This window comes from Euleptes europaea, chromosome 10 (assembly GCF_029931775.1).
Source record: "Euleptes europaea isolate rEulEur1 chromosome 10, rEulEur1.hap1, whole genome shotgun sequence".
Taxonomy (NCBI): domain Eukaryota; kingdom Metazoa; phylum Chordata; class Lepidosauria; order Squamata; family Sphaerodactylidae; genus Euleptes; species Euleptes europaea.
Window position 1 is genome coordinate 35,093,303 of NC_079321.1, and position 24,043 is coordinate 35,117,345.

General features: G+C 43.8%; 1 protein-coding gene across 1 annotated transcript in view; it reads right to left on the minus strand.

The window, feature by feature from the left end:
- Positions 1-24,043, minus strand: part of ERICH1 (glutamate rich 1) — a 77,273-nt gene that overhangs the window by 32,433 nt on the left and 20,797 nt on the right. The gene's annotated exons all lie outside the window — the stretch shown is intronic.

The window sequence follows — 24,043 nt, forward strand, 5'->3', positions numbered from 1 at the left end:
GTCCCACTAGGCATGCCCCAGTCCTGGATAGGCCCTTTAAAACACTTGATGGAGGAGGCCACTGAGGATGGAGCAGATCTGGTTTCCACTTCGGAAAAGAGCAGGGCTAGGGGAGACAAGGTAGAATAGGTTGGTGCTCAATCCCTGACCCTTTCTGTTTGAAGCCAAGGGAAGGGACTTCAGCCTAATTGGACCTGGTACATAAAGGGATCCTACAGTAGGGAAAAACACACTGGCTAGTTTTCCTAAATGCATTGTGGAAACAAGACTGTAAAGGTGGGTATCAAACTCAATTGTTACAAGGGCCAGATATGACATAAATATCACTTGGTCAGGCTGGGCCATGCCTCGCCAGCCCATATCAGGAGAGGGACGGGGGGTGGCTGCCTTGGCTGGCTCGCGGGCCAGATAACAGTACTCAAGGGGCTGGTTCCGGCCCTTGGACTGTATGTTTCACACTCCTGCTGTAGCCCATTAAAGTACTGATTAAAAAAACATTGTTTTCATATAGTTGGTGCAGAAAAACATAAAAGCTTGGAACCTAAGAAGAAGAAGAGTTGTTTTTTATATGCTGACTTTCTCTACCACTTAAGGAAGAATCAAACCAGCTTACAATCACAATCCCTTCCTCTCCCCACGACAGACACCCTGTGAGGTAGATGAGGCTGAGAGAGCTCTAAGAGAGCTGTGACTAGACCAAGGTCACTCAGCTGTCTGCATATGGAGGAGTGGGGGAACCAACCCGGTTCACCAGATTAGCCTCCGCCACTCATGTGGAGAAGTGGGGAACCAAATCCAGTTCTCCAGATTAGAGTCCACTGCTCCAAGCCACCACTCTTAACCACTACACCATGCTGGCTCACTGTGCAAATGTCTGCAGTCAATAAATAAACAGTAGCACGACTGAAAGTGTTTGTTCCTAAACAGTGAAGAGGAAGAGCGCATATACCAAAAGAGTGTACGCTGTGAATCATCCACTGGATTATAGTTTTCCTTATTACATGTCACATCACGTACAATAAGAAGAATTTTATTCTCCCCTCCCCTCAGGCAAATGGAGCTTTAAAATAAAAGTCCATGCAGTGTTCTAAAATACTTTTACAACCAAACAAGGTCTCTGCAATAAATAAGCTTGAATGCTTAAAAGGTAATGAAATGGTACGTGTTGTGTCAAGTCTAACGTATTCCAGATGATGTGAAAGACCTCTACCTTACATCCTGGAGAGCCGTCATTAGTCTAAGTAGACAATGCTGACCTTGATGGACCAATGGTCTGATTCGGTTTAAGAAGAAGAAGAGTTGGTTTTTATATGCTGACTTTCTCTACCACCTAAGGAAGAATCAAACCGGTTTACAATCACAATCCCTTCCTCTCCCCACAATAGACACCCTGCGAGGTGGGTGTGGCTGAGAGAGCTTGAAGAAAACTATGACTAGCCCAAGGTCACCCAGCTGGCTTCATGTGTAAAAGTGGGGAAACCAACCCAGTTCTCCAGATTAGAGTCCACCGCTCCAAACCACAGCTCTTAGCCAGGAAGTTTCACACATTCATGCCTGTGTTCCTCTGAAACCAAACCATCCCTGGAAGTATGTGTTTTTAAAGTGGTGATTTTGATAGTGCAATAGTATGGGAAGAGTTGGCAAAGAGATTCTTTTTTACAAGATTCAGTAGACAATGTTAACTTCACAGCAGCATCCCACTCTGTCTCCCATCACTGTCTCACCTTGTTCGAAAGGAACCTTACGAAGCACTGGAAAGCAAAAATATATCAGAGTGATCATGGAACTATATGTTGTGCATAGTTCCATACTTCTAAGCAAACTCGGATAGGCTGCAAGTTATCAACTCCTGCCACGCTCAAAAATGATTTTATGAGGTTCAATTTAAAAGAGATTCACAGTGCATATAAAAGTTTAAGTGTCCAATATTTATTTTATAATCGCCTTTCTACCTAAAAGTCACCCAAGGTGATGTACCACTATTTGACTTTCCATGCCAAGTTTAAAGAAATTCTTCCTATATCATTCACATTTATCGCTAGAGAGTTCAAAGCCATAAAAAAATCATTTTTTAGAAAGAGAACTTGATAGCACTTCCAAAAGGCTAGGAAGTTACTGCTTCAAGCACAGCCATGACATTGACAGAAATTAAGAAAGAAGACAGAAGAGAATTGCCAACCCCAGATGAAATGAGATTTCCCCTCCCAATACATTCTTAGGTCTTGGAGAATTCAGCAGATCTAAGTTTTTAGAAGTATTGCTGTGTATCAGAAACATATATTTTAGATGTTAACATTTGTATCTTGAAACACAATTAGGCATTAAATAAACGTTTCAGAGTAGGAGTAATCTAATGCGCACCTCACCCTTTCTAAATACCCCAAAGTTAGTCTGTTGACAGTGTTTTGCCAACGGCAAACTGCAAAGATGGTATGCAAAACCAGGGAGCCCTCAAAGTGGAGCAGCTAATGGAACAATTTCACGTTCATGGGGCTACAAATGGTCCAGTGGGGTTTGGCGTTTGGTTTTTTTGAAGGAGAACTGAAGATCTAAAATTGTCCATGAGGCTTAATTACTAGCTTTGATGATCTAGCTCTTCAAGAAAATACAGACAAAATGCATTTATCTGTAACAACACACTTGCAATTGCGTTTAGCTCATTTTATAAAACTGAACAGTGTTATTCTATTCACTATCTATGGCCGTGTTGGCGAACCTATGGCACGCGTGCCACTGTTGACACGCAGAGCCCTCTCTGTGGGCATGTGCAGGTCTGCCTTGGAGTGGCTCACTGCGGTTGTGTGAGAGGGCCTGGAGCACGGCAGCAACGTCCGCCCCCTCCCGAGCCTCCCGTCCTGCACTTCCTGGGCTCCAAAAGGCCTCCCCGGTTGGCATCTGGGCCCCTCCCTCTCAGCTGTTTGTCGGCTCCTGCTTGCCTCTCCGGCTGCCTCGTCCTCCGCCCATGCGGACGCGCTGCAGCCGCCGTGTCCTTCGCGGCCGGGTCGACCCGATTCTCCTTTCTTTCCCTCCCCCCCCCCAACCTCCCATTCATTCGCTCTTTCTTTCTTCCTCTCTCCCCACGTTTCTGTCCCTGTGCCTTTCCCGGCAGCTGCCCGTGCCCCTCCCCCGCCCGCCCAAGATTTCCTTGCCCGATTCTCGCCCCCCCATGCATGCATGCACACGCACGTTCAGCCCGCAGCCTGCGTTTCTCTGTCTCTCTCTTCCCCCCTCCACCCTTTGCATCCCCCGCCTCCATTCCAGGATTCAGGCGCTCGACCCCCTGCCCCTCCCCCCCTTTCTCTATCTCGCTGCTCCCCTCCCCTCCCTCTCTGCTTTTGAGGCCCCTCTGCCATCCATTTTCCTCCTCGCCCCTTTCCTCCTCTCCACCCCCCTCCATCTGCCTGCCTCCGTGCTCCCCCCCCCACATCTGGGTCTCCCAAGATGCGTTCTCATTCACACATGCTCCTGGCTCGCCTGGCCTCCCCTGTTCCCTTCCCCCTGGTGTACTCCTCCCCCCTTTTCCTTTCTCCCCATCAGCTTCCAGATGCCCATGGGCACTTTCTAGTTGCCCTCCCCCCCAGTTTCTCCCTCCTGCCTTCCCCCTTTCTCTATAGTAGCTTGGGCAGTTTCCTACTTGGTGTTGAGAGCCGATGCCTCTGGGGCAGCAGGAATGGAGAGAGGGGAAACAGGCAAAGACCTGGCCTAGGGTGCTGAGGCAATGCTTGGGGTGGGGCTGGGGAGTTTGGGAGCTCTTTCTCAAAGGAGAGAGGGGCTGGGGCTTTGGGGCTTCCCTTCTGAAGCTGACATGGGGGGGTGACCCTTGGCGGGCAAGGAGCAAATCCCTTTTGCTGGGAAGATTTGGTGTGTGGGGAGTGACCTCTGGGCTGAACAGAGAAGGGAAAGGGTGCATTCACCCTAGATCGGTTTCAGAAAGGGAAATGCACTTGGGGGGCTCTGGGAGGGGCCATGGCTCAGTGGTAGAGCCTCTGCTTGGCATGCAGAAGGTCCCAGGTTGAATCCCTGGCATCTCCAGTTAAAGGGACTGGGCAAGGAGGCGATGTGAAAGACCTCAGCCTGAGACCCTGGAGAGCCGCTGCCGGTCTGAGTAGACAATACTGACTTTGATGGACCAAGGGTCTGGTTCAGTATCAGGCAGCTTCATGTGTTCCCTTCCTGGCCGTGATGCTGGGTCCTCCTGGGCTGCCGCGGTCGCCGGGGCATTCGGCTTCATCCCTTTGGCCGGTGACTGCCGGGGTTCCTGCCCTTCACACTGCTAGCACTTCAGTGTTGTGTAGGAGGGTCTGGCCAGGGCTGCCAACTTCCAGGTGAGGCCTGGAGATGTCCTGGAAATACAACAAATCTCTTCATGTATACCCTGCCGTTCTCTACTGTGGGGATCAAAGCAACTTGCGCCATTCTCCTGGCCTCCTTTTTATCCTCACATCAACCCTGTTATCACATTGCCCAGTGGTTGCTGCCAGGCCTGGCCCCAATGAGTCCTACCTCAAAGGTCAAAACAGCCCTGCACTGCAGCAGCCGTCTGCATACCATGCCTCCTAATATAGCACCAATTCCTACAGAAAGTCAAATGTCAGGCTGAGAAAGTAAGAATGCTGAATAAGCAAGTATATTTTTCAAAATGAAAGATTCCTGTATTTATTGAATTGCTGCATGTCAAAATTTATGCTGCTAGTTTAGAAACACTCAAGCGAGTCTCTGCAGAGATAGGGTACAGTCCTAAGGCTAAAGGGGACTTCTGCACAGAGGGGGGGGGGAGAGATAAGACACACCACAGCAAAAATCACATTAATTATTCAAAAGCATGCCAAATGCAAACTTTTACCTTTCAATAAAAAGTTGTTTGTATCATTGAAAGCTCTGTTATTGTGTTTGTCTTTTAAGGCAAAAGATGTTAACGTATGAGTTGTTTTTTTTTTAAACTAAAACCTCAGTATTCAGGTTAAATTGCCGTATTGGCACTTCGCGATAAATAAGTGGGTTTTGGGATGCAGTTTGGGCACTCGGTCTCTAAAAAGTTTGCCATCACTGATCTATGGGATGTTTGTTAATCAAGCTATTTACCAACTGGAAAAGGAAAGGAAATAAGATGTTTATTTCTATTTGTAAGTGTCCTTGGGAAGTACTAACAGTACTGCTGAATGACACTGGAAAGTAAATGCAGTAAAGTAAAGGCATCTATCCAGATGAGAATAGTGGTATACAACCAGTTGACAAAAGGGCTGAACACATGAATCTTTACCACTCCAAGATCAAACGCAAGTCTATGATTTTGTAAACTTTCTGAAGGACAGCAATATCTGTAGAGCACACTCATGTTTTGTCTTTCTTACGCGACAAACTCTAATCAATCAAATTTTATTTCGATACAATATCAGCTCTGAATAAAAATCAAAGTTAGGTTAAAATAATAAAAGTTGATGGTTCTAGGAGGGATGATTTGAAGATGAGGAGGAAAGATCTTCTATGGGGAAAGGTTTTCAAACAGCCGTTTACGAATCCCACTAGACCGGAGGCCAAATTTGGCTACCTGAGTGGTTATCTCCCGAGAGGAGTCTGCTAAGAGAAGGGAAACTTTAGCTTCTTCCAATCTCCCAGGAAAGGATGATGGGGAGAATGTACTGCAATCTTATGTCGTTGTAGAAGGGACATTGCAGCAGAACATGTTCTATTGTTTCCACTTTCTATGTTTTGCATGGGCATAATCGTTGATGAAAGGGAGTACAGAGATACCTGCCTTCCAGGAGAGCTGAAGGTAAGGCATTGAAACATGCAAGAGTAAAGGACCTTCAATATTTGGATACTTCCAGGAATCCAGGGTAGTCTGCAGGGTGGAAAGGTTTGATGTATTGCAATCTGGGTGAATATTTATGAATCTGAGCCCAATCTGATTGAACGGCATGGTCTAAGAGTCTCTGATCATTTCCTTGGCTTTTTGGTATCCCATTAGACAACCTCTAATGCTATCTAGCTTTCATTCAATTCTATCTTGCATCTTCAAGACTCATCTAAAGGCTTGCAAAACCAGGTTTGAAGCATGAACCAGTGACTACCGGGAGCCCCAGGTTCAAGTTCAAATCGCTATTCAACCATAAAGCTCATTGGGGGGAATTTTTCACGGAGATTTGCTGCGCTTTCAAATCTGATTTGTGTCAGTGCAAATTTTTGGTTATTCATTGCAGGTCCGCATTTTCCCAAAATGAGGAATAAAAGCCGCGTTATAACTCTGGCAACTGAAACCACTTTTGAGTCGTCCTTTCCTGTTGGCGAATGTTTTTTTGCTCAGAGGCCCATGAAGAATTGTTTGCTGCCCCTGCCCGTGACGTCTACTTTCTCCACCCACAAGAACGGTAATTGGCTGGGGGAATTTCGCGCTCGGACAAGAATACCGCCCCTTTTGCTGCCTGCCTGCCTGCCTAGAGTCCTGGCACTTCTCTCCCTCCGTCTCGAAGGCTGACGGGCGGGTAGGCGGCCCGCCTTCCCTGCCCCTCGCCCGGGATGGGTCTTGGAGCTGGGCCCACACCTCCAAGCCCAGGGGGACATTGGACGGACGGCTCCAGGGGGAGACCGGCGTGGCCACGCCATGTGCGCCTCGTGCGCTGGGGGTGGTGGTGGTGGCAGCTCGGTCTAGGGCAGCTGGACCCGTGGGGGGGATGTTCAAGGGAAGGGGCTATTGGCCCCTCTACCCCAGCGGGGAGGGGGGATTTTTGAGAATTCGGATGGGAAAAATGTGCATCCTGAGAGCAGAAAACCCAAGGCAAAACTCCCTCCTATCACTCTTCTGAAGAGGGGCAGCCAGTCTGCTCTGGGTCTCCCTCCTCTCTCTCGATGCACTGGGGCCGGATCAGGGCCGGCACACAAGCCAGGGGCCTTCTTTCCTCTCCCCCCCGCCATGCACACTGGCTGGATCAGGGCCGGCGCGCAAGCCAGGAGCCCTCCTCTCTCTCACGATGCACTGGCTTTAATGCAAGAGGTTTACAGTGGCCATTTATGCTAGGGAGGTTTTTCCTTGGATTTGCTGCTCTCTAGATGCACCCTTTCCCCATCCAAATTCTCAAAACTCAACAATCAGCCCCCAAGAAGAGTTTTGAGAATTAGGATTGGGAAAATGTGCATCTAGAGAGCGGCAAATCCAAGGCACACCTCTTGGCACATGGATGCAATTCCTGCCCCCCCCCAATCCATTCTTTCATTAAAGGGCAATGGGTTCCACACCTATAGAAAATAGAGGGAAGCCTTGAAGAAAGGGCTGCCTTGCCCCCCCCCCCCAATTTGGAATCTGACTGTTCCAAAAGCAGAACAGAGCGAGGGTGGAAGAAAAATGGAGGAGACCAGAGGGACTGGTGGTTGTTTTTTGTGCTGGGGCTGGTGAACCGCACAAGGTAATCTGCTGGGCGGAGTTGGGGCGGAGTTGGGGGCAGGCATAAACAATGACCTTGTTGGAAGGGGAGGCCTCCTGCAAAAGGGACAGACCAAACCGTTGTCAAATACAGCGTACTTTGTTCCCATTAAAAACCAAAACTACAGATAATTGACGGGGATAAATCACCGCCATGAAAAAAACATTTAAATCGGGTTTTTTATTGGTCCGTGGCAAAAGTGAAGCAAAATCTACCGTGAAAAATGCCCCTGGGTGAACTTGGTTCAGTTGCTGTCCCTCGGCCATCTTTAGCCCACACAGCTGTTATAAAAGATAAAATAGAGGAGGGAAGAACCATGTACCCTGCATGGAGTTCCTTGGAGGAAAGTTAGGAGAAAAGTGTCATGAAACAGACAGAGAAAAGTTTGTTGTAATTTTAATTATTGTCATCACTGCGCATAAGTGCAGCAGACACTATGTCCAAAGTATGTCTTTATCTTGCAAAGGCAGAATTAGTTGAGCTTGGCAATTCACTGCTTTGTAATCTTTTTTGTTTGAGCAGCACTTTGACTGCCCTCTGAAATGTAGAGCGGGGGGGAGAGAATGAGACAGCCCTACATAATTAAGATGGAATGTCTGCTTAGTAACTTTGCTAAGTTCGAATGTATGGAAATACCTCTCTTGCTGTTTTTTTTTCTGAATACCTCCAGAGAGCCAAGCAAGGTATCAATGCACCTTCCCACTCTCTTTCACTTTCCTCCAAGAGGCTTGCTGTCACTATGACAACGAGAAGCCTGCAGCACATCTGCAGGGGAATAAAGCACAAGGTAAAAGACGAGGAGGAAGGTGACTGGGTGGTGAAAGGCAGGACTGGGGGTGGGGAAGTGAAAGGAGAAAAAAGATAGAAAAGGAAGGAAAAGACACCGACAAGATTCATTTTTTACACTAGTGATATATTTAGTTAGTGTCTTATGACAGCTGTAAGCTACTTTTAGGTCCCCGTTGGGGAGAAAAGTGGAGTATAAATGAAGTAAATACACAGTCATGCACGGTGCTAAGAAAAATTCAGGGAAAGCAACTTTGACTGAAACTTTCAGGAGGCAGCAATGAAGGAAGATAGTATTGATTATCTGCTGGGAATATATTTATTGCGTGGCTTTCAGTGTTCTTTATGTCTGGCACAAACAAAATCAACTTACTATTTTCTAGGGACTAAACAGAATAAAGGGACCAATAAATCTCCTATGGACATCTTTAGGCACGTAGTGCAGTTCTGAACAAACAGACTGTGGCCTCTGAATACTATCATCACATCCTCTGGGTAGATTTTGTAGTGACCAGCTAAAGGATTGTGGGGCCATCATGTCCTATTGCACAACGCACAATGGGAATGTTCCACCATATAAATGTTAATGCACAAGAAGTGTTCTAAGTAAACATTGCTCTCTCCTTTTATGCATCACTGAGTCTCCAAATCAGCTGTCTTTCTCTTCACTGACACAAAACTGCATTTCCAATGTACCCTTTATGATAGAGGAAAATGATTGTTTCTCAAATGATCCAATTTACAGCCCAATCCAGAGTGACTTCAGTTTAAGACCACTGAAGTCAATGGACTCAGATTGGAGTCACTCTGCATAGGATTGCACCATTAATTTAAAGCCCCACTTCACAATCAAGTTTATTTATTCTCTTGCACTTTACTTTCCATTGCTTCATGCCTTCAGCTGTTCTGTTTCTGCAAAATTTAGATGTGCAGCCTCCCAAGAATTACTTTTTCTGCTTGTTTTCCAAAATGGTGCATATGTACATGTCCCAACACACTAGGGCTGCCAGGTCCCCCTTCTCCTCCAGCAGGAGCTTTTGGGGCAGGAGAGCGGCGCCCACGCACACCAAAGTGCCTCCTCGCGAGGAGCCTTATGCCACTCAAACTCTTAATTTGAGTGGTAAAGGGCCACTTGCAATGTGTTTACACCTGGAAGTGCTGCATTGCAAGCGGCATAAGGCTCCTCGCAGGTGGCACTTCTGGTTGCAAACTGGAAGTGCCTTGCGGGCGCGTCAGCATGCGTGCATGTTTGCCTGCCAACCCTCAGGTGGTCGGTGGGCAGAGGGGCAAATTACCAGGGGTTTGCCCGCCAACACCGGGCACCTGGCAACCCTACGGCACACTGACAAGAAGAGCTTTAGAACTATTGTAGTTCCTCTAGAAGTTCAGAGTCTTTACAGCATGGTTAAACAAACAACATTTAATAAATAATGCCATGCAGATTAAAAGATACAGGAATTTAAGCAAAATTCATATTGTATTTACTTGTAATTCCTTCTTTAACAATAATAGAAATGCCATTTTATAGCTCTTGCTACCCATATCTACATTATGAACAATCCTCTCATTTTGAGAACACTTGTGGGGGGGAGAAGACACTCTACTCCCCAAACCCCTCCCTCCTCAGGCTCTGCCCCAAAAACCTCCCGCTGGTGGCAAAGAGGGACCTGGCAACCCTACATAACAACTAGACATCTGATTCTCTAAAACTGAGCTGTTACTGGACCTTTCACTTGTGCTCTGGAACCATTTAGGACTTTCTAATGAACAACAAACTTTTTAAAAGTTAAACAATCATATTAAGACCTGAGCAAATAAGAGTAACTGAAATACTGTATTTCCTGAATTTTTTCCACTGCTTGTCCTTTTCACTTAGCTTTCAGAATCTTTCTGTTGTAGACTACACATTTCTTTAAAAAAAGGAGACATCTAAAAGTGCAATTCACAGAACACTGCTTCTGTGAAAGCCCTTTTGAAAGTAACATAGCTCCTATAGGAATACCATGTGATGGGCCCTGTCCTAAACAATAACTTTTGCTGGATAACAATGTTCTTATTCTGCCGTCTGCAGAGTACATCTATTCTTTACAGTCCAAAATGCCAGCTCCATTTGTTTAACGTGTCCCTGGGACCTAGTTATCAACTAACAGTTTACCAATAAGATGATAAACTTGATCTCTGTTTTTACAACTAGGTTTTACCAACATGACAACTGCAGTAAGAAGCACTTCTCACACAGTCCTGAGCAACGCTCACTTGGGAAAAGCAGGGAAGAGTACCATTCTGATTTTTTTAAAAAAACCAAACCTTTCAGTAAGCGGAAGTTCTCCTACCCTCAACAGGGATGTTCGTACATTTAACTTCCGGGTATACCAGATCCCAGATATATTTTCTGGTAGGATTCTGTGGCAGACATTTGGTACTCCTGTAACCATTGCTGCTTCCTGTCTCTGACTTGTGTGAGACATTTGCAAAGGGACATGTGTAACCTACTACTGTAATCATGTCCTTCCCATTCCACACACCTACTCTCTGCCTTGGCAGCCACCTTCACCATCTGAAGCACAAGGTCAGCCTCTGTGTCAGGCGATGTCTGAGAGACATACTTTTAAGCTTATGACAAAAATAAAAAAACCCTCATGACCAAAATAACCTTTCATGAGGTCACTTGTTGAGAAGAAATACAATGGCAATGCAATCTTAAACATTTTAAATCTAATGAAATTTATGGACTTCAAAGGAAGAGGAGGAGGAGGAGAAGAGTTGGTTTTTATATGCTGACTTTCTCTACCACTTAAGGAAGAATCAAACTGGCTTACAATCACCTTCCCTTCCCCTCCCCAGAACAGACACCCTGTGAGGTAGGTGGGATTGAGAGAGTGTGGCTAGACCAAGGTCACCTAGCTGGCTTCATGTGTAGGAGTGGGGAAACCAACCCAGTTCACCAGATAAGCGCCCGCCGCTCATGCGAGGTGTAGGGAATCAAACCCGGTTCTCCAGATTAGAGTCCACTGCTCCAACCACCACTCTTAACCACTACACCACGCTGGCTCACTGTACATATCTGCATGAATTGGAAGACCCTACCTGAATCGAACAAGATTCCATATAAACCACCAAACGGGCTGGAAATTATATCCTGGAATGTTGCGGGATGGTCCCACTGTATAGCATCTGATCCCAAACTCTCCTTCTACCGATGCAAATTTAATGTTATAGCCATTCAAATAGCATGGACCGATAGTGATCTAGAGCTGGATGGCTTCCATTCCTTTAAACTGGATGCCTCTCTCGGAAAGTGTCTGGGTAGATTAAAAAGGGGGTTGGGTATTTTAATTGCAACAAACTTAAATGCTAGATGTATTGAGAAACCTGTATATATCTTAACCTATGAGAGAGAGAAAATATTAGAAAAGAAAGTGAAACACAGAAAATTCTCCAAGGAACATAGTTTTACTATAAATAATTAGTTCCTTAGAGAGTTATTCTTATCTATTGTTGGGAGATCATACTGAAGTAAGGAATAAGGCACAAAAATGTCAGGCACACTTCATATGAAATGAAAAGCTATCTAGGTAGTTGTAAACCGGGGCCTTCCTAATAGAGAAATAGCCTTTGCCAGCTAGTGACAAATCTATATCCACCCATCTACAGCATCAAGGGAAGGATTATAGCAGTAAGCCTCAAGACATGTGTTTGCTGCTGCCACGGCCTGTATTGCAAAGATGGTGAAATATATTATTATGATCCAGAGGCCTTGATAACCCATGAGCTATGATCATACTATTAGAAAGCCTGAATAAAAAAATGCATCTCTGCAAGAAGACATCTGAATTATAGTTAAGCTTTATCATCCTAGCGAATGTACATCTATAACTCACAAGAGGCAACAAGTCTCATGCCTGCTAAGGATATACAGCCATACATTGAGGAGGAAGCCTTGACTCCAAGCAAGGCACCAGGGTTAGCTGTGATAGTTTGTCTATGCTCACATGCATTTGCATTTACTTCCCATTCTCCAGAGTTAATGGTGCAATCTCAAACAGAGTTCATTGAAACCAATGGGCCTAGAAGAGTGTAACTCAGCTAAGGATTTCGCTGTCCATCCTTTAAATAGCCACTGGGGGAGGCTCAGTTTTCAGGCTCTTTTCATGCCTCTCGGTTTTTCCCTCCTCCTCAGTGATTGTCCCTCCCTAGTTATTGGAGGCGAGGGTGCCTTGCATCGTCTCCTTTAATGGGCTGTAATAATTTGCTGGCTCCTGATGATTTGCTATTCAGTTTGTTCTGTTTTCTGCTGACCTGCTTCTAATTTATTTTGTGACAGGGTTTTAATATTTTTAAAGACCTGTTGCTGTGCCTAATGGGTTGAGTGCAAGTCTTTAATGGATTTTGTTATAATGTTATTACCTACTGTTTTAATTTTATATAGAAGAAACCTCCATAACATTGTGCTGAGAGTGCAGGGTATAAACGTGGTTTTTTTTATTTTATTTTTTACAAAAGTGAACAAATAAAAACTAACCACCATGTATTCAGTCTCTTCCATGTTTGGTCTACGGCACTTGTTTGCCATGTCCAAAATTGAATTTATGTTAGGAAATGTGCATGCTGTAGATTCAAATGGGGCAGTCTTCTGAGGAAAATCACATTTAAGGATGTTCAAAGAGGTGAATTTTGCAGAAATTTTGAAGCCCTATATTCAATACTTCTATCTAGGTTTACTGGAAGACTCTACCTGATTAAATTCGAACAAGATTCCATATAAACCTACTACTGTAATCACGCCCTTCCCATTCCACAGGCCTACTCTCTGCCTTGGCAGCCACCTTCACCATCTCAGGCACAAGGTCAGCCTCTGTGTCATGCAATGTCTGAGATACATACTTTTAAGCTTATGACAAAAAAAAACATTGCACTTTCCCACCAAATACAGATTTGCAGCATGTGAAAGTACTCCAAAATCAAGTTTTGATAGTGTTATGTGCTCAATAAACAAATCAAATTTAGCAAAGATACTATCATCATTAACCCTGAAATCTTGGATCAAAGATATCTACAGCAATGCAAATCTGACTCTGTAGCAATATGTTTTAAAACACTGCTTTAAATAGTTCTGAAGGAGAAAACATATTATAAGAGATCCCCCCACTCCCAGTTGCTCTTCAACATTTTAAATTTTCCATTTCAGGTGGGTGGTGGTGGTGGTGAACTTGAACCACAATATCTGTCTGCCCACAAGACCCTAACATCTCTAGACGTTATACTGTTTACCTTATTGAGGGAGAATAAGACATCACAGGTAGCTGACATAACTTGCTGGTAAGATCTGAGGTCATGTTGACTTTATTGCTAATGTGGCTGTCTGAATGAATTTAATATCTGAAAATGACAGACTGAATGTCTAGCAACCCCCCCCCCACCCAAGTACTTATGTTCTGCTTTCTCCCTATTCTGTCTATTGTTTCTACTCCCCGTTTGATTGCCAAACAGAATAGTTCCTCGACAAACACAGAAATGTAGACAGCATATCATAGACACAGCTCAGGTAAATGTTTAGATTTCAAAGATATAATGTATTGGTATAAATTAATAGTTTTTGTCACATGGGGTACAATCCTAAACAGAATTGAACCCTTCTAAATCCGATGAAGTCAATGGGATTAGAAGGGTATAATTCTGCTTAGCGTGGCACTGTGTTACTGCTAAGTACCTGTGGAGTTTGTTTTTTTAATAGAATACAAGTAGCAAGGCTCACGTTCCTTGGCAATATTTGACACCTCTTTGGCACTTCTAATCTAATTATTCTACCATCTCCTAATGCTAAGAAAATAACTAAAACTCAGCATCATTCATATTATTAAAAAGGTTTCTCATCAAACAGGCCAGTCAAGTTCTCTAGTTAGGGACTGGATCACTCTCACATCATATACAGCATCCAACATGCTGCTCACGCTATGACAGTACTAATCATTCAGAGTAATAGAATCAGCAGTCAGAATACATAACCAATTTTCTCCGTCTTGCTTGGATATCTCAGAGACAAATAATTAACACTACATTCATGGAAGAGTGGAGACAGTAGGACAGCAAACATCAGCATTCGAGTCCAAAATCCACCACCAAGGAACATCGATGCATAGAAGCAAAGCAGCTATGTGACTGTAAACCAAACAGTGCTTCAACACCAAGACAAATGTGTGTGCATGTGTGGGTGTGTCGGGCACACACATAAAGGCCTGCACGACAAACATTTACGAAAGGGAGAGAAAACAGAGAGGTGTTAATGGAAGGGTAAATTATGATGAACAAACTATTACGTGAGGAATGACGATTTATTTTTAACTACATTTAATTTACACTGAAACCTCTATAAAAAAATTTTTTTAAACAGCCTCAAGTAACAAGAGTCCAAAAATAATATCCAGCAAGGAAGATATTCTAGATGGTGAAGAAATATTACTTATCCCAATGATTTCATGAATAGCATTACATTAAAATAGGGCTACTTCCACCAGCAAAGTTATTCAGTGTTATTCTAATGTGTCTAAATATATGCAAGACTCTGCTAATGAGTGACAAACAGATGTTTAGAAAAACCTTTATAATTAATTGCAAGTAAAGTAACAAGAAGGAGGGAAGGCTGCATGGTATAGCCCAGTGGTCGGCAAACCGCGGCTCACGAGCCGCATGCAGCTCTTTGGGTCCTTGAGTGCAGATCTGCCACAAATGACCCAGGTCCCGCCCCCGAGCCCATATAAGGAGAGAGAGGCGCTTACGTCAGCCCTCTCTAATCCCCAGCCGGGGACGTATCACCCTCCCGGGCCCCGCCCTAGGCGGGCTCACCCACTTCCCAGATGGCCATTGGGCCTTTGAGGCGGCAGCGGCAGGGCGCCGCTTGCCAGCCGGCTACTTCCCAGCTTCAGGGCTGCCCTTTCTTTGTGGGTAGCCGGCCGGCCCGTTCTCGGAGCGTCTGCTCCCTCCGTCGCCGATGACCCTGTGTGGGCGAAAGGTAGGGTGTGGGTGGCGGCTCTTGGCCGTCCTCGGCGGGAACGGCGCCTTGTTCCCCTGACAGTCGCCTCGTGGAAAGGGAGGGGGTGAGTGGTGTGGACCCCTTTCCTGCTGGCCAGACCACTTTTCCTCCCCTTCTGGATCTTTTTTTCGGGGGGGGAGGGGGGAATCCAGCATGCGTGTTTTCCTCTTTCTCCTCCACCTCTCGTACCTGGCCAAAGGCAGGAATGGGGTCAGCTGTCCACGTGAACTCACTTGGTTTCTTAAAACCAAACCCCATAATTGTAAAGTTCGTTTTTTAGACTACCTTTCTGCTCTTCCCCTCTGCCTTTCTCCGCGTAAGAGTGACAGGAGATGAGAAGCGTCTCATTTTAATGTGTTTTGGGACTCTGGTTCCAATCTACCTAGTTCTTGCATTCGCTCTCTTTTGTTCATATCGCCCCCCCCCAAAGGTAACTTAAATAGGTTCACTAGATTTTGTAATTCCCAAGACTGCTTGATTTACCTCCTCCTTTTTGTTCTGGAGGTCTGTAAAAATGGGAAATTTGTTTTGGTCACACCAGCCTTATTGCAGATTTTATCTTGATGGTGTCTTAGTAATTGTGAATTGGTGTCTCCTGACCCACAACTAGGCTGTGACCCAGCTTCAAATGCATTGCATCTGAGATTTTGTCACTAACACCATTTTCTCTTCATTCTCCTTTAAAAAATATTTTTAAAGGAGAATGAAGAGAAATGCGAGGTGCAGAGAGAGAGAGAAAGAAAAAGCAAATGATTGCAGTGGGAAAAGCTTGATACATAAGGTTTAAAAAGTAAAATTTGTTCATATTATTGAGGGTTTGTGTTAGATGTGGATTCAGATCTGAAAACATTGAAAGCTTCTGTAAATGTTGCAGAGTTTAGTTTCGAATATGTGATGGCAGGTGGACTATATCTAGTCCTAGCTGGAGTTCTGTTAACTTTAAATTCTGGTATCTAGGATTTCCTAAAATTGCAAGGCTTAAAAAAATTACCCTATTCACTCATATTACATTTCAATCTACTCTTGCATTATTTACCACTAAGATAGTTTTTAATGCAATGTAATTTATAGCAAGTCCTGCATTTAATATTGCAATGTTAATATTGCAAGTTTTGTGGTTAGTCAAGAAATTGCTAAGAGAGGAATAAATAAGATCATTATTAAGTATGATATCAAGTTTTATTCAGTGTACCTATAGTTTAATTAAGACTTAAAACTTTAATTAAAGTTTATTAAGTTAATAAACAGTGTACCTACCTATATAGTTTAAGTTTAAGAAATTCGGCTCTCAAAAGAAATCTCAATCGTTGTACTGTTGATATTTGGCTCTGTTGACTAATGAGTTTGCTGACCCCTGGTATAGCCTGATCTCATCAGTTCTTGAAAGCTAAGCAGGATCTGTACTTGGATTGGAGACCGCCAAGGAAGACTCTGCAGAGGAAGGCAATGGCAAACCACCTCTGCTTCTACCTGCCTTGGAAACTCCGTGACAGAGTTGCCATAAATTGGCTGCGACTTGACAGCATTACACACACACACAGTAACAAGGGAGTTATTAATGAAAACCAGTCTCATGTTAGGACTCTAAAGGATAATTCATCAGCATCTGACTGTGTATTAATTATTTTTTTGCCATCAAGTCACATGTGACGTATGTCAACCACTGGTGGAGTTTTCAATGCAAGAGATGTTCAGAGGTATTTTGCCATTGCCTGCCTCCGCGTTATGACCCTGGTATTCCTTGGAGGTCTCCGATCCAAATACTTACCATGGTTGACCCTGCTTAGCTTCTGAGATCGGACGAGATCAGGTTAGCCTGGGCTACCCAGGTCAGGGCTGTATATTAATGCACCACACTAAATGGTAGATGTTTTCCCATAGCAAAAAAACTATAGCCACTAGAAATTCCACTAATACAACGTTTGCAAACCACTGTCATGCAACCTTATTTCCTAAACATGTTTTCTGTCCTCCCTCTATAAGCTTAAAAACAAGCAAAAAAGTTGGTTTGTTTCAGCAGTATTTTCTAACTTTCCAGCGGAGATACTAACTTCAAAAGGTGGGTCAGTCACTTTGAACTGATTTAGATCACTTAATGAAGAATAATATCACACTGGTAGTGGAACTGTGGAAGATCTGCTTTCCTTACAGAAGTCCCAGGTTCCATCTCTGGGCTCTACCATTTGAAAGATCAGGCAGTAGGAAATGTGAAAGATCTCCACCTGAGATCCTGGAGAGCGGCTGGCAGTCAGCATAGGTAATGCTGGGCTTGAAAGACCAATGGTCTGACTCACCATAAGGCAAATTTCACGTGTTCACTGTTTATATTAATTTTTTCTTCAAATTAAATTAGTTAACTGTTATGGGGGGAATTAATTGTTTAGCATTTAACATGTTTCGATCTACTACCGAATACATAAGACTTAACATTCCTTTCCCAGAACTCAAACCAGCTTTGACTTTAAAATCTTACAAACAAAATACATATAAAAAACAAAACATTAACATTACAAATGGAAAGCAAAAGGGAATGGCAGAAACAACACCTATTTTGTAAACATGTTATTTGTTCACACTAATGTTACATCCTCTAGAACAGGGGTGGGGAACCTCCGGCCCCCGGGCCGGATCCGGCCTGCGAGATAATTTTGTCCGGCCCCCCACCTGCCGGGGCCAGGAACTCCACAGCCCACCTGCTGAGGCCGAGAGCTCCACGGAGCTAGCTATCGCTAGCCAGGCCCTCCTCTCGGCATTTCAGGCTTCACTGGGAAGCAGGAGCGCATGCACAAAAAATCTGAAGGCTGATCGGATTATTTTGGGGGTGTTTCCCCCAAGTCTCCCGGCCTCCTGTTGCTTGTTTTCTGTTCCTCGTGAGAGAGAACACGTGCATCTGGCCCCTTCCCCTGCAACCTACCAGCTTTTTCCAGGTGAGTGGGTGGTATGCTACCGGCTCGGTGGGCCCCTACGCGGCCCTCACCTCGCGTTCCCCCAGCTTCAACCCCATTCCACGGCCTGAAGCTGCTGGGGTGGCAGAAGCTCCCGCCTCCATTCCCCCCTCTTGTGCTAGCCACGCTGCGGCATAAAGTTCCCTCGGGGGGCGAAGCTCCCGCCTCCATTCCCTCCTCCTCTTGTGCTAGCCGCGCCACGGCATAAAGTTCCCTGAGGGGGCCCAAGCTCCCGCCTCCATACCCCCCTCTTGTACTTGCTGCGCCGTGGCATAAAGTTCCCTGGGGGGGGCAATGTCCTGCCTCCATACCCCCCTCTTGTACTTGCCGCACCGCGACATAAAATCACAGAGTTTCCATTGATTCCTAGAGCTACCCAACATAACTTCTGGGTTTTTCCTGGAAGTGACATCATGGCACATGCAATGACAACTGTATGTCCTCACCCCCGAAGCAAATTCGAGCCCAGAAAAAGTTCTTTCTACATTTACTTGCATAGCAAGAACTGTAAATGATATTTTTTCTAACAGGTCTAAGTTTCGACCTTTTTTTTGTCCCTCCCATTACTGAAGAATATTTTGTTTTCACTGCACCAAGCCTTATCACCAATGATTACAGGAAAGGAGAAATACTTCTGCGGACCTTGCTTTTTTGATCAATAGTTTCTTGGGTTTTGGTAGCTTCAAACGCTTTGAGGTGTAAGTCAAAGTCATCACCTGAATGAATGGCTCAACATTCCTGACTCAAAAGCAGTCACATTTAATTATATCAGACTGCAGAGATTTCAGGTTAGACCATGTTTTCAATTTGTGAATTATAGCTTTTTCTTTATCCTTACCTGAAAGCAGCAAGTTGCGTCTTGGGTCAAAAGAAGGGCATCACTGCTTAACAGCACTTTTTCACAGATGTTCACTGAAGCTACTAGTGACCACCTTTTGTTAAAAAACCAAAGTTGTTTGTGTCAAGCTGGCATCTTAGCCAAGTTTCATAAAAATTACAAATGGTTAGTTCTTCTAATAGAAGAACTTTGGTGTTAGTTAGACAGGGCCTTAAGGTTTTTAAGGGCATCCCATTTTCAGCAGCCATATAAAGATCTTGACTTGAACTCCAGAATTCTTGTAAAGACATGGCTGCTTCAAGGATTCTTTCAAGCATATCACATATAGAATGTTATCTTGTTGGACAATCTAGGACTATTGGCTTTTTAAACTAAAGCATTTTCATTAATAGGAAAAAAGGGCTGGATTTTTAAGTCTTTAACAAAGCCAACATGCTTTTCCCACTATATAGCTGACGGACCTGTTTTCCCCCATAGCATTTTCAACAGCAAGTTGCAATGTACTCACTTTCTGCAGACCAACACTTGCCAGACACCTATGCGCTGCAATGGCCGGTTACACTAAAGTGCACCATGCACCAAGCATCGTGCTCTAAAGTAGCTTTGTGCTGAATTGTACAGTGATGATTAGTGTGTCGTTAAAGCTCCATTCATGTTTAACTGTGAAATAAGAATCTAGCTTCCAATTTAGACTGCTGTATTAAAAAAAAAATTAGAAATCAGTCAATGCTGTGTTGTGACATCAAAACAAAGTAAGAACATGATTAATACCACTTCCCTGCCACAGCTTTCACTCTCTGTTCCTTCATAAGCCAGATGGTGTGCCTGAAGGGGCTTATCCTAAAGGAGTGTTTTTAAATAAATAGATAATAACAAAAATACATTGGAACAGCCAGAGTTCAAAATTAAACAGCTTGAAGTGCCGTGAAGACATTGATTTTGCTACCAGCATTTGCTGAATGATAGTTTATCTACGGTCTGAACGCTGAAACTACATTGACGCCCTTGTCAAAAGCACCAGCTTATCTACCAAAGTGTTTGAAAAAAGGACGCTGTCAAAATAGCAATTCCAACTTATTCTAAAAGAAGAAAATGAGAACTCTCAATTTTTCTTACCACCCCTTGGCTTCTTTCACTTAGAACCCCATGACATTTGTCATCTCCAAAGCGATACCAACCAATCCCGCAGTTAAGCTAAATGTTTTTGGTTTTTTAAAAAAAACGTTGCTGCTTTTCTTCAAAATTTAGTGCTTGCAATTTTGTAAATGGCAGGCTTCGGAAAGCAAATCCTAGCTCCACAATTAGCTTATATGTACAGAGAGGAAAGAGCCATTGTTGGGCTTACTCCCAAGCCTACCCGTCAGTCTGGGAACAGGCACACAGCCTCTCACCCCTTCTGCAAATATGTGATGCAGCACAGAGTGGTTTGGAATGAAATATTGATTGTGGGAAAACCAGAAGTCAGCAGATGTCTCCAAATTTAACGCACCATAGAACTTTATATGACCACGGCTTGTATCCCGAGCGGGAACGTTGAAATTGTTAACTTGCTTTAGCAACTACATGAATTGGATATCCCATGAGGAATTATTAACTTACTGAATGTATGGTTGCTATATTTTCCATGAAGGAATTATGTATGGCAATGAGAAACATTGAAGCTATGTAAGCTAACATTGAAAACTATCGTCCTGCAAACTTGAGTCATTGATTATGGCAGTGGGTGAGGTGTACTGGAGAACTAAACTAAGGGGCCGTGATTACTGTTCTCCTGCAGTATTCAGGCAGTTGGGCTATTCCCTTTTGAGTGAGCCTTAAGGGAATTCTGGCCTTATGAGAGACCCAGTTTTTAATCTCCAACAATGGATTTCATACCCACACCTCTGGCATCTTAGGCCGAAAGGATCTGCAGGCACAAATAACTTGAATCTTAGTGAGGAGACACAGCAATTTAAAAAAGATGTAGACAAGCTGGAACGTGTCCAGAGGAGGGCAACAAAGTTGGTGAGGGGTCTGGAGATCAAGTCCTATGAGGAAAGGTTGAAGGAGCTGGGTATGTTTAGCCTTAAGAGGAGAAGACTGAGAGGTCATATGATAACCATCTTCAAGTACTTGAAGGGCTGTCATATAGAGGTGGGTGTCAAGTTGTTTTCTGTTGCCCCAGAAGGTCAGACCAGAACCAACGGGTTGAAATTAAATTAAAAGATTTTCCAGCTAGACATTAGGAAGAATTTTTTAACAGTTAGAGCGGTTCCTCAGTGAAACAGACTTCCTCGGGAGGTGGTAGGCTCTCCTTCCCTGGAGGTTTTTAAGAAGAGGTTAGATGGCCATCTGTCAGCAATGCTGATCCTATGTCCTTAAGCAGAAGATGAGAGGGAGGGCATCTTGGCCATCTTCTGGGCATGTAGGGGTCACTGGGGGTGTGGGAGGGAGGTAGTTGTGAATTTCCTGCTTTGTGCAGGGGGTTGGACTAGATGACCCTGGAGGTCCCTTCCAACTCTATGATTCTATCAAGCAAAACAAGGAGCCTCTCAGAAAGGGAAACAACCTGTAATGAACATGCATTGTGTACCACACATTCGGCACTGTGCCAACAGGGGATGTATAACAGCTTTTTTCACTGACATGTCTTGCCCCTGTATCTAACCCAGACCATGGATATTGCCCAAGAGAGAACTATGCAATCGCAAAGGGGAAGCATGGCAGTTATGGGATGCCAGACTATGTTTATTCAGCTTGGTACAAGAAAGTGTAGCACAATAGAGCACCAATTCTACAATATTAATAAGCAGCTGTGCCAAAGCAAGACCCTTTGCCAAGATAAAACTGAAGGCTTTTTACCTCTAAGCATATCATGTCCACTCATAAGGATGTATATTCAATGAAGCTCCAAGCAAACAGAGTAGCCAAGTTAATATTACTTAACCTTCAAAAGATGAGGGCAGAGAAGCATGGAAATGTTCAGAAAAAAATGACAAAAAGATATTGAACTACATTTGCCTAAGCATATTTTATAGTTACTTTTATTTTACAGACTCCACCTAGAGAACTTGTCGTACATCAACATTTTCAGTCTGTCTAAGCCAGAAGTCCCCAACCTTGCTGAAACTGTGGTCACTGCTGAAGCTTTGAAAACATGTAGTAGGTGTTATTACAAAATGAGGGTACAGTTCACCACAAAATGGCTGCTATGGTGCGGGGACCAATCACAAAATGTTGGGAAGTTCCAAGCAAAATGCCCTCCTATGACAGAGGTAACCGTTGCTAAGTGAAGGCACTTCACAGACACAAAGGACCTCCTGGGCAATTCCGAAGCACCTCCTGGTCCAGTGAGGTGAAGTACAGTCAGGATTGGCGCTTTGCTTTCGGGAAGAGCAACTTTGAGGAAGATGGACATGGGCACCCAGGCAACACTCTGGTGTGTCCCACAGTGCCCAGGTCACCTACACCATGGGCTGATCATGTAAACTGGAAAAGGAATCACGGCTATAGAAATAAGAGGCATCGACTGCTTCAGCCTGTCATTTTGCTACTGACAAATTAATTCTCTTAGATTTAATCCCTAAATACTTCAGCAACACTGCTGAAGCTGTGATGGTATCACTGAAGAGTTTTACAGATGGAATTTTTATTTGCCTCATAAGCATTCTTATGCTCCTTGTGGCTGTCATCTCTGTCATGTTGTATTCCCCAAGAGAAGCCCATCCAAACTTTTAGCACCTGGATTTTTTCCTTCTCCACTCGTTCTGTAAATTACCAATCTGCATTGCTGTATTATTGGTTTTACTTTAGCTCCTTGGGGTTTTCTGTATACTGATATTAACTCTACCACTGTTGTAAGCCTTGGATACTTAGACAGAAAGGGTGCATGTAGATTTTAAAACAAATAAATATGTATAAAGTTGCATTACCAGACAATTCCTTTCTATGTAGCGCGACATACCTAACGGTAAAAAAACATGTCACAATGATTCCAAAATGCCTCTTTGATCACTAAGGTCACCTGCAAACGAACTACCTAGAACTTCACAGATCCCTAAACCTAGTTCTACCAATCTTATGCAAACAATTTTCTAGACAAGCAAACCTAACTATTAGCAAATACAAACACATGAATAGTCTCATTCAAAATTTAAGATCCATGGTTGAAATCTTTCAGCTTTATAAAAGTTGGGTGTTAAATGATGTCTAGTAGGTAGAAACAAAGGAATACTTAAAATAAGGAAGCAAGAGGTCAGGTAAATGGCCACATGAATAAACTAAGTAATTCTATTACCATCACAATGTATTAAGATATAAGCACTTATCAACAAACTTAAATTGTTTGTGTATTGGCAAAAGGATGTTGGCAAAGGCACCTTAAATATTCATAAAATACAACACCTATTATTTTCATGCAAAATGCTCTATGAATTTCCTACAGTTCTACCATACCCTACAGTTCTAAGAGCCACACAAGCAGCCTGTAGGACTCACACCCAACAATCCATCAAACCAAACTTCAGCATCATGTATTGTAGACTACCAGTTGCTGGACAGCCTATTCATCAGTATTATCAGCCTTAGTGATTTGGAACTAAGAACACATTCAAGTGGTATTGTCTGTACCATTACATGTACACATACAGGAAACTGTTTAAAAAGCACCCCCTGCATGGAGACTGTTAGTGCACCAGAAACAAGGATATCCTAGGCAAGCCTCTTGTTCACAATCTAGGTATTACCACATAGTCAGAGAACAAGCATTGATTCATTAGTATCTGAGGCAGTACACTCTTGGGAAGATTGTAAATTGCCCCCATTCTTGACCTCAATTGGCTCTTGTTACAAAAACATCATAGTTTTTCATACAAGTGGACATGGCGAGCTCAGTGCTATACAAGGTGGGGTATTTCCATTAAATACCATTAAGTTTTTCTAAAAGAACAAGCAGTTTGACGGGTAACACTATTGTGAGGTGTAATCACAGCCAAAGGTGGCAGACGTTTGGCAAAATCTTAGCATAGCAGATGTACAGCAGCTCAAT